This window comes from Pongo abelii, chromosome X (genome assembly GCF_028885655.2).
Source record: "Pongo abelii isolate AG06213 chromosome X, NHGRI_mPonAbe1-v2.0_pri, whole genome shotgun sequence".
Lineage (NCBI taxonomy): Eukaryota > Metazoa > Chordata > Mammalia > Primates > Hominidae > Pongo > Pongo abelii.
Window position 1 is genome coordinate 49,078,175 of NC_072008.2, and position 16,418 is coordinate 49,094,592.

Here is a 16,418-nt window from a genome sequence, read left to right on the forward strand (position 1 = left end):
ACTGGTCTCAGTCCCATTATTCTGAGAACGTAAGCACCTAATCTCATGGCGTGAGCTAATCCCTATCATAAATAGTGGTACCAGTTCATTCCTTCCCCTGAAATGATGGGGGTTGGGGAGAGATGCACTGAACTCATCTTTGTGTATGAGGGCCATGAGAGAGGCCTGGTTTGAAAACAATGCTAGGAGCTCAGATTCCAGGATTTATGTAGGGGCTCTTCTACTTCCCAGGTATTTGACCTCGGGTGAGTCATTTAATTTCAGCCTTATGCCATTTTACATTTTCTGTGGAGGGTTAGATTAATTGACATATAAAGCCACTGAGAAGAGTTGGCAAAGCTCTCAGTCACGGGGATTTGATCTTTTTTGGTGTGTGTGTGTCTTGGGTGGTAAGGTGGTGGTAATTTTGTAATTCTAGCTGGTCTTAGTTCCTCAGTTCTGCTCCCTTTAGTCATGGTTGTTTCTAGTGGCTGTATTGAGGCCCCATGGGTGTTATCCCTCCATTGGTTCTAGTTTGGAACAGAAAAATCTGTTGTATTCATGGCTTTCACCTGGCTAATACTGAGCTAAGTTACCACCAGGTTGCAAACTCCAGGACATTATTGTCCTGAGCTGCCTATTCCCTTGCTGGTGCGTTGTGGAACACCCTGTATTATGAGTCCCAGTCCTGGAGGCCTGCCTCCTGAGTTTCCCAGCTAGTTAGGACAGGCCCCAATATCCCTTCTTCCTGTAACCCAAACAGTCATGAATTTGCTTTGGCAGGTGGATGGAGACTTGGAAACTTCTACCTCACCCACTAAGCCAGGCCCAGGCTGTGGGGCATTGTGGCTAACCCCACCAGGTGGATACTTGGTCTGAGGAGGCATCCTATTCTGGGCCTTTAGGGAGCTAAGGCAGTGAGAATTGGCAGGAGGACTGCTGTGAATGCCTTGTAGGTCGGGGGATTGGAGGGGGTCCTCTGCTCCCTGCCTCTCAGGATAGCAATGTACCTCTCACCCCCAGTGTCAGCTGAGATAGGATCCATAATCAGTAATATTCCTGCAACAAAATGTTCCTAAGTAGAATCAATGAAGACCAAAATTTATTTGTAGAACAACTTTCAACCTGCTCTGCTCTGTTGTGTTTACAATGTGCTTTGTGATCATCCAGCCCAGGGAGTCCCAGTCTCTGGCTGTCTATCTGCTCTAAGGAAGAGAGCCCACAGTTTTCTATAGTGCCATAGTCCGTGATGAATAAAGTTCCAGATTTGAGGTCAACCCGCAACCACCCTTAAAGTGCTTGTTGGTCTCCTACTTTGGTTTGTCTTCAGCATCCAACTGATGCACGTTTGTCAAGAACCCACTGAGGCTAGAAACCCCCCAAACACTCAAGGTACCTTGAGAACATGTATCCCAAGACCTGCAAAGACCAAACACATGGCCTGTGACTAGTTTTCACTTTCAAGCCCTGGAACTTGTCTGTACCAAAAATCTTTCTAAACCATTCACCAAATCTCTTGTCAAGGTCCAGAATAAATTAAGAGATTGGCTTTTGGTTTTCAATTAGGCTTTCAAGTCTTAAGCCCCACCCCTCCTACCCCACCTAGGCAGAAATCACTTCAGATCCTTGCTTCCTAGTTTAATTTCTTCTCTGCCTCAGTTACAACATCCATAAAATGGAAATCATAATACCCACCTCACACAGGGGTTAGGAGGTTTTTTTGTTTTGTTTTTTTTTCAGACAGGGTCTCACTCTGTTTCCCAGGCTGGAGTGCGGTGGCACAGTCTCAGCTCACTGTACCCTCCGCCTCCCAGGTTCAAGCAATTCTCATGCCTCAGCCTCCCAAGTAGCTGGGATTACAGGTGCCTGCCACCACGCCTGGCTAATTTTTGTATTAGTAGAGACAGGGTTTCACCATGTTGGGCAGGCTGGTCCTGAACTCCTGACCTCAAGTGATCTACCCGCCTCGGCCTCCCAAAGTGCTGGGATTACAGGCGTGAGCCACCACGCCTGGCCTAGGGGTTAAGAGTATTAAATGTAAAATCTTAAGAACAGACCAAGTCCATCAAACAGCTCCACACCCTTGTTCCATGTTCTGGATTGGGGAGTTGTGGGGGTGGAGGTGTAGAACTTTTAAAAAGCTTCTTAAAATAAGTTGCTGTGAATACTTCAGGTATATAAAAAAACATTGGCTGACAATAAGCCAGTGTTCTGCCATTCTTGCCTGCTTATCAAGACAAAACCTGCTCAAGTCCCTGCCCAGCTGCATTCCAAGTGTTTCCAATTTTGGTGGTAAGACCTGACCTGAGGCTTCTTATAACCTTTACTCAGTGGGAATATGCATACAGTTCACTACAGAAATACTTGTGTTTACTTAGAGGAAGTGCCCTGGATCTGGGGGGGGGGGGGGGAAATGGGTCTTTTCTAAATTGTTAAAAGCAGTTCATGCCATTATTCTTAATAAACATTTCTAATATGCTGTGAAAGAGTATATTCGTTTTTTAAATACATATATATCCATTTACTCATTGTTCCCATGAAAGAGCCTTGTATGCAAACCTCCAAATGCCGAAGGAGCCAAGAAACAAGGCAGACAAAAATTGTTAGTAAAGGGTGCTTTACTGGGGGGACTTAGAAGCATGACGTGGGGACGGGCGCAGTGGCTCACACCTGTCATCCCAACACTTTGGGAAGCCGAGGTGGGTGGATCACCTGATGTCAGGAGTTTGAGACCAGCCTGGCCAACATGGTGAAACCCCGTCTCTACTAAAAATACAAAAATTAATCGAGTGTAGTGGCGCACGCCAAGTAATCCCAGCTACTTGGGAGACTGAGGCACAAGAATGGCTTGAACCCAGGAGGTGGAGGTTGCAGTGAGCCCAGATCGCGCCACTGCACTCCAGCCTGGGCGACAGAGCACCAACTGTCTCAAAAATAAGTATGGCCTTGGGTGGCAGCAAGATAACTCTCCATGCTGTTGCTCTTCAACCCACGGCTTACATACCATAGGGAAAGAGTGTGCTCCAGCAAGATGAAGGCAACTCCAGAACAGGCAGAATGCGATATGCATCATCATCTGATCTGTGCGATAATGTAAAAGTTGACAAGCTTTTTTTTTTTTTTTTTGGAGATGGAGTCTCGCTCTGTGGCCCAGGCTGGAGTGCTGTGGCGCGATCTTGGCTCAGTGCAAGCTCCGCCTCCCGGGTTCATGCCATTCTCCTGCCTCAGCCTCCGGAGTAGCTGGGACTACAGGAGCCCACCACTACGCCCGGCTAATTTTTTGTATTTTTTAGTAGAGGCGAGGTTTCACCGTGTTAGCCAGGATGGTCTCGATCTCCTGGCCTCATGATCCACCCGCCTCGGCCTCCCAAAGTGCTGGGATTACAGGCGTGAGCCACCGCGCCTGGCCCCTGACAAGCTCTTAAACTAGGGATGGCAAAGGAGGAATCAGGCATTTATAGGACTGGTGCTAATCAGAAGTAAACATGGTGGATTGGCATCCAAGATGGAGTAACTTTTGTCTCCACACTCTTGCTGAAGGCTGGAAAATCAGCATGTGAGTCTGTCTTGTAAAAGGTAGTCGGGCATGCGCTACTAAAAAAATCACTTGGGGCTGGGTGCGGTGGCTCGTGCCTGTAATCCCAGCACTTTGGGAGGCCCAGGCAGGTGGATCACCTGAGGTCAGGAGTTCAAGACCAGCCTGGGCAACATGGTGAAACCCCATCTCTACAAAAGTACACAAATTAGCCGGGCCTAATTGCAGGCACCTGTAATCCCAGCTACTTGGGAGGCTGAGGTGGGAGAGTTGCTTGAACCAGGGAGGCAGAGATTGCAGTGAGCAGAGATTGCGCCATTGCATTCCAGCCTGGGCGACAGAGTGAGACTCTGTCTCAAAAAAAAAGGAAAACCATTTGGTAAAGGAGAAAGTGGAGTCCTAGACGGGGGAGTTCAGTGTCAGCCTGCATTGAAATCATCCAGTTTATGGGACTTGGTTGCCTTGTGTGCTGGCTTGAACTCCATGGTATCCAAAGTGCACAGTGCATGAAACATGAAGAATTTGCAACTTAACATCAGTTTATATGTTGCTATCCAAGTTTATCTACCATGAGGCTTAACTCATACAAAAACCTTTACTTAGGGAATGTGCCTACTTGAGAAAGCAAGTTCACCTACTCATCAGCTATTTTCCTTGCTAGTTATCATGGATATCATGAAAACATTTTTTAGAGTTTACCCATGTTCTTCAAATTATCCCACACAAAACTGCTTAGAAAGAATGTGTTAAGCTATATTGATGATTTAAAAACAAGCACAACAACATAAAGATAGAATCTTCCTCTATTTCAGGAGAAATGATTTACTGTGAATTTAACCTTTTAACATCTTTGGTGTTAATTGTGGGTGAACCAGGATGGCTGCTTCCTGTCTTGTTCTATGATCCTCACCCTGATCTTGTTCAGACGGTGTCGCTCCCATGTACAACACCATAGTCTCTACAGTGGGAGCCTTAAAAGGGCCTCCTTGTTTCCCTATCTGTCATCTGACTTCTGCAGTGTCCTTGCCCACCTTCTCATAGCAGTGGCCCCAAAGGACATGTTTCTGTTACAGGTGATCACATTCAGAACAAATGTCTATATTGTACTTAACTTATTATTATTGAGAAACAGCTTCACTCTGTTGCCCAGGCTGGAGTGCAGTGGCGTGATCTCAGCTCACTGCAACCTCTGCCTCCCGAGTTCAAGCGGTTATCCTTCCTCCCGAGTCGCTGGGATTACAGGCATGAGCCGCCATGCCTGGTTAATTTTTGTATTTTTAGTAGAGATGGGGGTTTCTCCTTGTTAGCCAGGCTGGTCTCGAACTCCTGACCTCAGGTGATCTATCGGCCTCGGCCTCCCAAAGTGCTGGGATTACAGGCGTGAGCCACCACACCCAGCCTATTGTTCTTAACTTTGATAAGCTTCTGAGGATTTCTTCTACACCAGTTAACTTCAGTGGTGCATCTGCTCTGGGGAGTTGCCATCCAAAAGATACTATCCAAAAGGCTGGAATTCTTACACTGGTATCATTTGCCGGCTCTAAATATGGCCGGCCTGCTGATGCTCATCCCCATAGAGGACTGGGAAAGCCAGGCAGGCCCTGCTGAAGCTTCCACTGTAGTTACTCCTAAAAGTTGCAGAGCAGTCCCCAGGCCACAGGCCATGGCAGAACCCCCAGCACCAGCATGGCCAGCACCATTTTCCTGCATGAAAACTTTTTTTTTTTTTTGAGACGGAGTTTCACTCTTGTTGCCCAGGCTGGAGTGCAATGGCGTGATCTTGGCTCACCGCAACCTCTGCCTCCTGGGTTCAAGTGATTCTCCTGCCTCAGCCTCTGGAGTAGCTAGGATTACAGGCATGCACCACCATACCCTTCTAATTTTGTATTTTTGGTAGAGATGGGGTTTCTCCATGTTAATCAGGCTGGTCTCAAACTCCCAACCTCAGGTCATCCACCAGCCTCAGCCTCCCAAAGTGCTGGGATTACAGGTGTGAGCCACCGCGCCCAGCCTAACATTTTTTAAATGTAAGTACATCTGGGCTGGGTGCGGTGGCTCACACCTGTAGTTCCACCACTTTAGGAGGCTGAGGCAGGAGGAACGCTTGAGCCCAGAAGTTCCAAACCAATCCGGGCAACATAGTGAGGCACCCGCCACCTGCCCCCTGCCCCTGTTAAACCAAAATAAAAATTAGCCGGGTATGATGGTGCACGCCTGTGGTCCTAGCTACTTGGGAGGCTGAGGTGGGAGGACTGCTTGAGCCTGGTAGGTCTAGGCTGCAGTGAGTGGCATTTTGGCCTGGGTAACAGCGAGACCCTGTCTCAATAAAAAACAAAACAAAACAAAAGAAAAAAACTGCGTAAGTACATCTGTCAATATTCACACTATAAGATCAATTAATGCCCCTACTATAAGCTTGTTTAGCAAATCTTTTCTTTTACTTTTTTTTTTTTTTTTTGAGATGACATCTTGCTCTGTCATCCAGGCTGGAGTGCAGTGGCATGATCACAGCTCACTCTAGCCTCGACCTCCCAGGCTTAAGCAATCCCCCCAGCTCAGCCTCCAGAGTAGCTGGAATTACAGGGCTGCATCACCCATGCCCAATAATCTTTTTTGGTTTTTGTAGAGACAGGGTCTCACTATATTTATGTTGTCCAGGATGGTCTCAAACTTCTGGACTCAAGCAATCCTCCTACCTCAGCCTCCAAAAGTGTTAGGATTACAGGTGTGAGCCACCATGCCCAGTCTTATTTAGCAAATCTTTTCTGGATTATTAGTCATTTTTTGATGGAAACTTTTCACATTAACTTAATTTTTTGCCCAGCTCTTTTGAGGTGTGGTTAACCAAAAAAAAAAAAAGAGGATATTTAAGACGTATAGGCCAGGTGCAGTGGCTCACGCCTGTAATCCCAGCACTTTCGGAGGCCGAGGTGGGTGGATCACTTGAGGTCAGGAGTTTGAGACCAGCCTGGCCAACAAGGTGAAACCCCATCTCTACTAAAAATACAAAAATTAGCCAGGTGTGGTGGCGCATGCCTGTAATCCCAGCTACGCGGGAGGCTGAGGCAGGAGAAATTCCATGAAGCCAGGAGGTGGAGGTTGCACTGAGCCAAGATCGTGCCACTGCACTCCAGCCTGGGCAACAAAGCAAGACTCCATCTCAAAAAAAAAAAAAAAATATATATATATATATATAACAGGGTGTTTGATAAATATACACATTTAAAATGATCACTACAATAAAACAAATTAACACATCTATCACCTTACTTAGTTACCTTTATTGTGAGTGAAATGAGAACACTTAATGATCTACTTAGACAATTTCAAGTATACACCACAGTGTTATTAACTATAGTCACCGTGCTGTACATTGAATCTCCAGAACTTATTCATGTTATAACTGAAAGCTTGGACCCATTGACCAAAAATTTCCCCAGCCCTTAGTAACCACCATTGTACTCCATTTCTATGAGTTTGACTTTTTTTAGGCTGCACATACAAGTGAGATCATGCAGTACTTGTCTTTCTACGAGTGGCTTATTTCACTTAGCATAATGTCCTCCATCCATGTTGCAAATGGCAGAATTTCCTTAAGGCTGAATAATATTCCACTGTACATATACACCTCATTTACTTTATCCACTCATCTGCCATAGACATTTGGGTTGTTTCCACATTTTGGCTATTGTGAGTAATGCTACAATGAACATGGAAGTGCATATATCTCTGAGATAGTAATTTCATAACTTTTGGATATATACCTGGAAGTGCGATTGCTGGATGCTATGGTAGTTTATTTATTTTTTATTTATTTTTTTTTTAGACAGAGTCTCGTTCTGTCGCCCAGGCTGGAGTCCAGTGGTGCGATCTTGGCTCACTGCAAGCTCCACCTCCCAGGTTCACACCATTCTCCTGCCTCAGCCTCCCGAGTAGCTGGGACTACAGGCGCCTGCCACCACGCCTGGCTAATGTTTTGTATAGTAGAGACGGGGTTTCACCATGTTAGCCAGGATGGTCTCCATCTCCTGACCTCGTGATCCGCCCACCTTGGCCTCCCAAAGTGCTGGGATTATAGGCATGAGCCACCATGCCCAGACTTGGTAGTTTATTTTTAATGTTTTGTGGAACCTCCACACAATTTTCCCTACTAGCTGTACTAATTTACATTCCTACAATAGTGTATAGGGGTTCCCTTCACACTTGTTATCTTTCCTAATTTTTTTTTTTTTTGAGATGGAATCTCACTCTCTCACCCAGGCTAGAGTGCAATGGTGCAATCTCGGCTCACTACAACCTCCGCCTCCTGGGTTCAAGCAGTTCTCCTGCCTCAGCCTCCCAAGTAGCTGGTGTTACAGGTGCCCACCACCACACCCAGCTAATTTTTGTACTTTTAGTAGAGATGGGGTTTCGCCACATCAGCCAGGCTGGTCTCGAACTCCTGAGTTCAGGCAATCCACCTGTCTCGGCCTCCCAAAGTGCTGGGATTACAGGCATGAGCCACCATGTCTGGCCCTTTCCTCATTTTTATAGTGACCATCCTAATAGGTATGAGTTGATATCTCATTGTGGTTTTGATTTGCATTTCCCTGATGATTAGTGATGTTGAGCCCCTTTTTGTATACCTGGTGGCCATTTGTATGTTTTCTTTGGAGAAATGTCTTTTCAGGTCCTTTGGCTATTTTAAAATCAGTTTATTTGGGTTTTTGCTGTTGAGTTATATGAGTTCCTTATATATTTTGGGTATTAATCCCTTATAAGATAAATGGTTTGAAAATATTTTCTTCCATTCCATAGGTGGCCTTTTCATTTTGTAGATTGTTTTTCCTTTGCTGTGCAGAAATTTTTTAGTTTGATGTAGTCCCACTTGTTTATTTTTTTAAGACGGAGTCTTGCCCAGGCTAGAGTGCAGTGGCACGATCTCGGCTCAACCTCCGCCTCCCAGGTTCAAGCGATTCTCCTGCCTCAGCCTCCTGAGTAGCTGGAACTACAGGTGTGCACCACCACGCCCGGCTAATTTTTGTATTTTTAGTATAGATGGGGTTTCACTATGTCAGCCAGGCTGGTCTCGAACTCCTGAGCTCAGGCAATCCGCCCACCTTGGCCTCCCAAAGTGCTGGGATTACAGACGCGAGCCACCACACCTGGCTGTTTATTTTTGCTTTTGTTGTCTGTGCTTTTGGTTTCATGTCCAAAGAATCATTGATAAGACCAATGTCGAGGAGCTTTCCCCCTTGGTTTCCTTCTGGGACTTTTATGGCTTCAGATATTATGTCTAAGTCTTTAATCCATTTTTAGTTTTTGTGTATGGTGTAAGATAAGGGTCCATCATTTTTCCCAGCACCATTTATTGAAGACTGTCTTTCCTCCACTGTGTATTCATGGCACCTCTGTCAAAGATTAGTTGATACTAGCTGGGCGCGGTAGCTCCCCTCTATAATCCCAGCACTTTGGGAGGCCAAGGCAGGCGGATCACGAGGTCAGGAGTTTGAGATCAGCCTGGCCAACATGGTGAAACCCTGTCTCTACTAAAAATACAAAAAAAAAAAAAAAATTAGCCGGGCATGGTGACACATGCCTGTAATCCCAGCTACTTGGGAGGCTGAGGCAGGAGAATCGCTTGAACCCAGGGGGCAGAGGTTGCAGTGAGCCGAGATCGCACCTCTGCATTCCAGCTTGGGCGACAGAGCAAGACTCCATCTAGGGTGGTGGGGGATAAGATTAGTTTATATTGTATGTGTGGGTTTATTTCTGGGCTCTCTTGGGTTTTGGGGGTTGGTTTTTGTTTTTTGTTTTTATCAGGCAGCCTCCCAAGCCAGAGTAGGCTCAGAGATACTCCCTATTTTCTGGGCCCTTGATTCTGTTCCACTGGGTGTGTGTCTGTGTGTGTTTGCATGTGTGTGTGTGTGTTTAAAGAGGGTCTTGCTCTGTTGCCCAGGCTGGAGTCCAGTAACACAATCATAGCTCACTACAGTCTCGAACTCCTGGGCTCAAGCAGTCCTCCCACCTCAGCCTCCCCAGCAGCTAGGACTATGAGCACACACCACCATGCCCAGCTATTTTTTTTTTTTTTTTTGAGACTGAGTTTCACTCTTGTTGCCCAGGATGGAGTGCAACGGCGCGATCTCAGCTCACCACAACCTCTGCCTCCCAGGTTCAAGCGATTCTCTTGCCTCAGCCTCCCGAGTAGCTGGGATTACAGGCATGCACCACCACGCCCGGCTAATTTTGTATTTTTAGTAAAGATGGGGGTGCTCCATATTGGTCAGGCTGGTCTCGAACTCCTGACCTCAGGTGATCCGCCCACCTCGGACTCCCAAAGTGCTGGGATTACAGGCATGAGCCACCGCACCCAGCTTATTTGTTATTTTTAAATGTACAATTAAATTTTTATTGGATATAGTCACCCTATTATCCTGTCAAAGACTAGATCTTATTCATTCTTTCTATTTTTTGTACCCATTAACCACCCCCACCTCCTCCCACCGCCACTACCATTTATCTGACTTTGGTATCAGGGTAATTCTATTCTCATAAAATGAGTTTGGAAGTGTTCCCTCTTCTTCAATTTTTTTTTTCCTTTTTTGAGACAGAGTCTCACTCTGCTGCCTAGGCTGGAGTGGTTTGATCTCGGCTCTCACTGCAACCTCCACCTCCCACGATCAAGCAATTTTCCTGCCTAAGCCTCCTGAGTAGCTGGGATTACAGGCACCCACCCCCATGCCCGGTTAATTTTTGTATTTTTAGTAGAGACGGGGTTTCACCATGTTGGCCAGGCTGGTCTTCAACTCCCAACCTCAGGTGATCTGCCCACTTTGGCCTCCCAAAGTGCTGGGATTACAGGCGTGAGCCACTGTGCCCGGCCTGTTGGGAGATTTTTGATGAATGATTCAATCTCCTTACTTGTTATCAGTCTGTTCAGATTTTCTATTCCTGATTTGGTCTTGGTAGAGTGTATATTTCTAGGAATGCGTCCATTGTTTCTAGGTTATCCAATTTGTGTAACAACTGTTCATAGTAGTGTTTAGTAGGCTTATTATTATTATTATTTGAGATAGGGTCTCACTCTGTCACCCAGGCGGGAGTGCAGTGGCACAATCACAGCTCACTGTAGCTTCAACCTCCCAGGCTTAAGTGATCCTTCCCGCCTCAGCCTCCTGGATAGCTGGGATTACAGACACACATCACCATGCCTGGCTAATTTTTGTATTTTTAGTAGAGATGGAGTTTCGCCGTGTTGGCCAGGCTAGTCTCGAACTCCTGACCTCAAGTGATCTTCCCACCTCAGCCTCTCAAAGTGCTGGGATTACAGGCGTGAGCCACTGTGCCTGGCAGGTCCTTTGTTTTTCTGTCATTTCACTTGTAATGTTTCTGATTTTATTTACTTTGTTCATCTTTTCAAAAAACCAACTCTTAGTGTCATTAATCTTTTCTATTTTTTTCATCTATTTCATTTATTTTTGCTCTGATTTTGTTATTTCCATCTTTCTGCTAACTTTGGACTTCATTCTTTTTCTAGTCCCTTGAGGTATAAAGTTAGTTTATTTGAGATCTTTATTTCTTTTCTTTCTTTTTTCTTTTTTTTTTTTTTTTGAGACAGGGTCTTGCTCTGTCACCCAGGCTGGAGTGCAGTGGCAAGATCACAGCTCACTGCAACCTCCACCTCCTGAGCTCTAGGGATCCTCCCACCTCAGTCTCCCAAGTAGCTGAGACCACAGGCACACGCCACCATGCCCGACTAATTCTTTTATTTTTTGTAGAGACAAGGGTCTCACTATGTTGCCAAGGCTGGTGTTGAATTCCTGGCCTCAAGAGATCTTCCTGGCGGGGTGCGGTGGCTCATGCCTGTAATCCTAGCACTTTGGGAGGCCAAGGTGGGCAAATCACTTGAGGTCAGGAGTTTGAGACCAGCCTGGCCAGCATGGTGAAACCCTGGTAAAAATACAAAAAATTAGCTGGGCGTGGTGGCAGGCGCCTGTAATCCCAGCTGCTTGGGAGGCTGAGGCAGGAGAATCGCTTGAACCTGGGAGGCAGAGGTTGGAGTGAGCAGAGAGAGCACCACTGCATTCCAGACAGAGTGAGACTCCGTCTCAAAAAAAAAAAAAACAAAACAAAAAACAGTTCTTCCTGTCTTGGCCTCCCAAAGTGCTGGAATTACAGGCATGAGCCACCGTGCCCAGCCAGAAGTGTATTGTTTAATTTCCACATATTTGTGAGTGTTCTGATTTTCCTCCTTTTATTGATTTCTACTTTTATACCATTGTGGTCAGAAAGGCTCTTCATATGTTTTCATTCTTCTTAAATTTGTTAAAACTTGATTTTGTGAAGTTTCATTATATCATGCATTGGTGGGGTCCACCTACAATAAGCTGAAACATTGCTGTGTAATGTAATGTTAGGGAGTGGGAAGCATTAAGGGAAATAAAGCAGGGTGGGGGTGGAGAGTGAGATGTGCTGGTTTACACACGGCAGTCAGGGAAGGTGACTCTGAGAAGGTGCCTTTCAACAGAGACCCAATGTTCGAGGGAGAGCAGTCAAGGAGGATATCCAGTGATCTAGTTCGTGGGGATGGTTCCTTCACAGCGCTGTGGCTCCCTTGCACGTCTCCACATGGGCCACGTAGGTAAGCTGATGTAAGTCTTGGCAGAATGCCCTATGATCCTCGGAACACAGAGCACGGAAGGTTTGTGGGGAGTTCTCACGAGGCCATTTACCATTCACCTCCCTATCTAGCAAGGAGCCTATTGTAAGACAGTTTTCTCCCTACCTCCTGAGGTTCTGGTGGGGTTTGAGGCTTTCTACCCCTCACCTCTGGGCTATAGAACTGCTTAGCTGCAGCATGAAATTAGCTCCTCAGCAACAAGGTGTCCTGCCACCTGGTGTGTGGTCATCTCACCCCTTTCATTTCGGTGTTGCCCGGCACAAGGGACATGAACCAGAATCTGTGGATGTTCTTGCTTTCGTGGTCCACGTAAGTAACATCTGAATGTAACAAGGGCTCGTTTCATTTCCGGCCAAACCTGTCAGCCTTACCTTGCTTCGACATCTGGAAGAGGAGAATTAAAGGCAGAGGGAAAAGCAAACAGGTGCAAAGGCCCTGAGGCAGGAGCTTGCTTGGTGTGTGGGGAACAGCAAGAAGGCCAGCGGGGCAGGAGCAGAGTGAGCCAGGGGCCAGTGGTGGGTGGTGAGGTCAGGGAGGGCCCGGAGGGCCTCGTGGGCCACGGAGAGGACTTTGGCTTTTTCTCTGAGAGAGATGAGAGCCACGGCAGGGCTCTGAGCAGAGGAGGGCCCTGGGCTGACTTGGGTTGCAACAGGATCATTCTGGCTGCCATGAGGACAGATTGAGGAGAGGGGGCGAGGATGGCAGTGGTGAGGAGGCTGCTGCAGTCATCCACACCAGCGATGGTGGTGGCGGCAGTGGACACCGAGAGGAGAGCTCGGATTCTGGCATATTCTGAAGGTGGAACTCACAGGGTTTGCTGATAGATCAAGCAAAGCGAGGGCAGGATGACAAAGTACTTGTTAGGAATCCACACTAGATGAACTCACAAAAAGTAACTTGACAGTTGGTGTTACTGTTGTGGTTAAGAACAGGAATTCGGAGCCAAGTGACCTACGTATAAATCCAGTTCCATTGCTTACTGGCTGTGTGACCTTGGGCAGGTCACTTCCTCTCTTTGTTTTCATTTCCTCACCTGTGAGATGAGATGGCAATAGTATCTACTTCACAAGGCTGCTGTTGTAAGGATTACGCAAGGTTTTCTATTGTAAAGTGCTTCAGGCTGGGCGCAGTGGCTCATACCTGTAATCCCAGCACTTTGGGAGGCCGAGACGGGTGGATCACTTGAGGTCAGGAGTTCGAGACCAGCCTGGCTAACAAGGAGAAACCCCATCTCTACTAAAAATACAAAAATTAGCCAGGCATGGTGGCGCATGCCTGTAATCCCAGCTACTCGGAAGGCCGAGGCAGGATAACTGCTTGAACTCGGGAGGCGGAGGTTGCAGTGAACCGAGATTGCGCCATTGCACTCTGGCCTGAATGACAGTGAGACTGTGTCTCAAAAAAATAACAAATTAAAATGAATAAATAAATAAAGTGCTTCAAAGAGTGCCTGGCATAAATAAAGTGCTTGTTATTAGTGACATGACCATAGGATGAGAAGTGTCAGGGAAGTGAGTCACAGCAGAGAGCATTCCAGATACCAGGAACACTTTGTACAGTTTTCAAAGCATGTGACAGGAAGCCAGCGTGGCTGGAACATAACCTGATGGAGTAAGAGTGCCAAGGGGCGAGGTTAGAGAGGAAGCCTAGGAGGAGATCAGCCCCTCACGGTAGCTGGACGCCATTGCAGACCTTGGCGCATATAGCAGTCCTGGAGGTCAGAAGAGACCAGGAACAGAACTAGATCTGGGACTTAGTGCTGGGGGTGCACAGAGCTAGGAGAAGGACGCGGCATTATTGTCAACAATGCTGGCTGGTTACCAGGGGTTGGTGGTTTCTGGTGTCCAGGATAAGAAACAGTCCAGTTTGAGCATTAGGACAAATACCTAATGCATGCGGGGCTTAAAACCTAGATGACGGGAGCAAACCACCATGGCACATGTATACCTATGTAACAAACCTGCATGTTCTGCACAGGTATCCCAGAACTTAAAGTAAAAAACAAAACAAAAAAAAACAGTTCGACTTCCCACTGGAGTGCAAATACTAGTTCTAGTATTGTCTACATCTGCGGCCATGGGCAGTAAACCCCTCTAGAATTCACTTTCCTTATCTTCAAAATGGGGCTTAAATGTCATACCTACCTCCTTAGGTTTGTGACAGTACAGATAAGATCAGTATAGTCAGCACTCAGTAATGCAGGCTATCACCACAACCAGGTGGGACCTATCCCAGGACAGCAAGGGTGGCTTGACATTTGAAAAGCATGAGATGTAGTTCAACATATTAGCAGGAAAGAAAGTGAATCAAGGGCTGTAATCACCTAGGACTGTGATATCAGATGCAAGGGCTAAACACTCCCAGACCTGCAATCTAGCCCTGAATGCCTCACTGGGCAAGCTGAATTGAGATCTTAAGACCAGAGTGACCCTAGTCCTACCCCTGTGAAGTGATTTCCACTGGCTCTGAATCCGTGGCCGACAGGCTTTAACAGCCGCCTTATCCTCACACTTAGCAGTCCAAGGCTTTGTGCATTCTGGTTTCAGTTCAAATTTATTTTTCACACCTGCCCCCAGCAACAATAACCAAACTACTATTTTTTTTTTTTAAAAGAAGAGTCTCACTCTGTTGCCCAGGCTGGAGTGCAGTGGCGTGATCTCGGCTCACTGCAACCTTCACCTCCCAGGTTCAACCGATTCTCCTGCCTCAGCCTCCTCAGTAGCTAGGATAACAGGCACCCACCACCATGCCCAGCTAATTTTTCTACTTTTAGTAGAGACAGGGTTTCACCATGTTGAGCAGGCTGGTCTCAAACTCCTGGCCTCAAGTGATCCACCCGCTACGGCCTCCCAAAGTGTTGGGATTACAGGCGTGAGCCGCCGTGCCTGGCCAAACTACTATTTCATTTACAAGTTTACCAATTTCTTACATTATTACTTTCTTACTGTTGATCTTGGCAGTTAGAATCGTAGCTCCAGGGACTGAAGAAGTATCTGTCAGAAGGCTGGCTCGCTAGTTCAGCATGCCGGGGACCGCACAGTGCTCTGTTTGAGGCTTTTTCCAAAGGCAGAAATTTTATTTCTGACTTAGGGCATAGAGAGTTGTCACCAACCCCCATTTGGGGGTTGTGAGAACTTCGGCTTCAGAGGCAAATGTTTTCCCATCAGGAAATGATGAGTTATGACCTCATATCCCAACCCCCACTCGCCCCATTTAGGAAGAAACTTCAGGGATGAGATAAGTGAATGAGGATTCCGTGTCTCCACTCCAATTACACCTCAGCTCCATGGCTCCTCCCGTTTCTCTCTCTGGCCTTGATTCTCAGCACACCTGCACCCTGAACCACCTACACTTTCCCACCTACACTTTTACTTTGTCCCCTGAAGTTGGGGCCCAACTTGAGATTTTATTTCAGCCTGTGGTAGCAATGAAAAGCAGACACAGCCAATGTGGTCCACTGCGTTCCTTTGCATTTCTTGTTTTTTTTTTTTTTTTTGAGACAGGGTCTCACTATATTGCCCAGGCTGGAGTGCAGTGGTGTGATCATGGTTCACTGCAGCCTCAACTTTGCAGGTTCCAGTGATCCTCCCACCTCAGCCTCCTGAGTAGCTGGGACTACAGGTGTACACCATCACGCCTGGTTATTTTTTTCTATTTTGTAAAGATAGGGTCTCACCATGCTGTCAGGCAGGTCTCAAACTTTGAAAACTAACCGAAAGCTTGTAACAAGCAGAGGAGTGTTTAATCAAGAAAAACCAGCTGAGTGGCTCACGCCTATAATCCAGCACTTCGGGAGGCCAAGGCAGGCAAATCACCTGAGGTCAGGAGTTCGAGACCAGCCTGGCCAACATGGTGAAACCCATCTCTACTAAAAACACAAAAATTAGCCAGGCGTGGTAGTGCACGATTGTAGTCCCAGCTACTTGGGAGGCTAAGGCACGAGAATCGCTTGAGCTGGGAGGCAGAGGTGCCCATGTTGGCCAGGCTGGTCTCTAACTCCTGGCCTCAAGTGACCCACCCTCCTCAGCCTCCCAAAGTGGTGGGATTACAGGCGTGAGTCACAGTGCCCGGCCAACAAACCTTTCATTAGCTTGTTTTGTCTAGTATCTTATAGCTTTATAGGAAGACGTTTTAAAAATAATTTTTATAAATTTAATATGTTAATATTGAAAAACAACAATAAAAGAATTCATTCCAATGGTGAAACAGAATTTCCCAGGTATCCCTGACTCGAATTCCTGA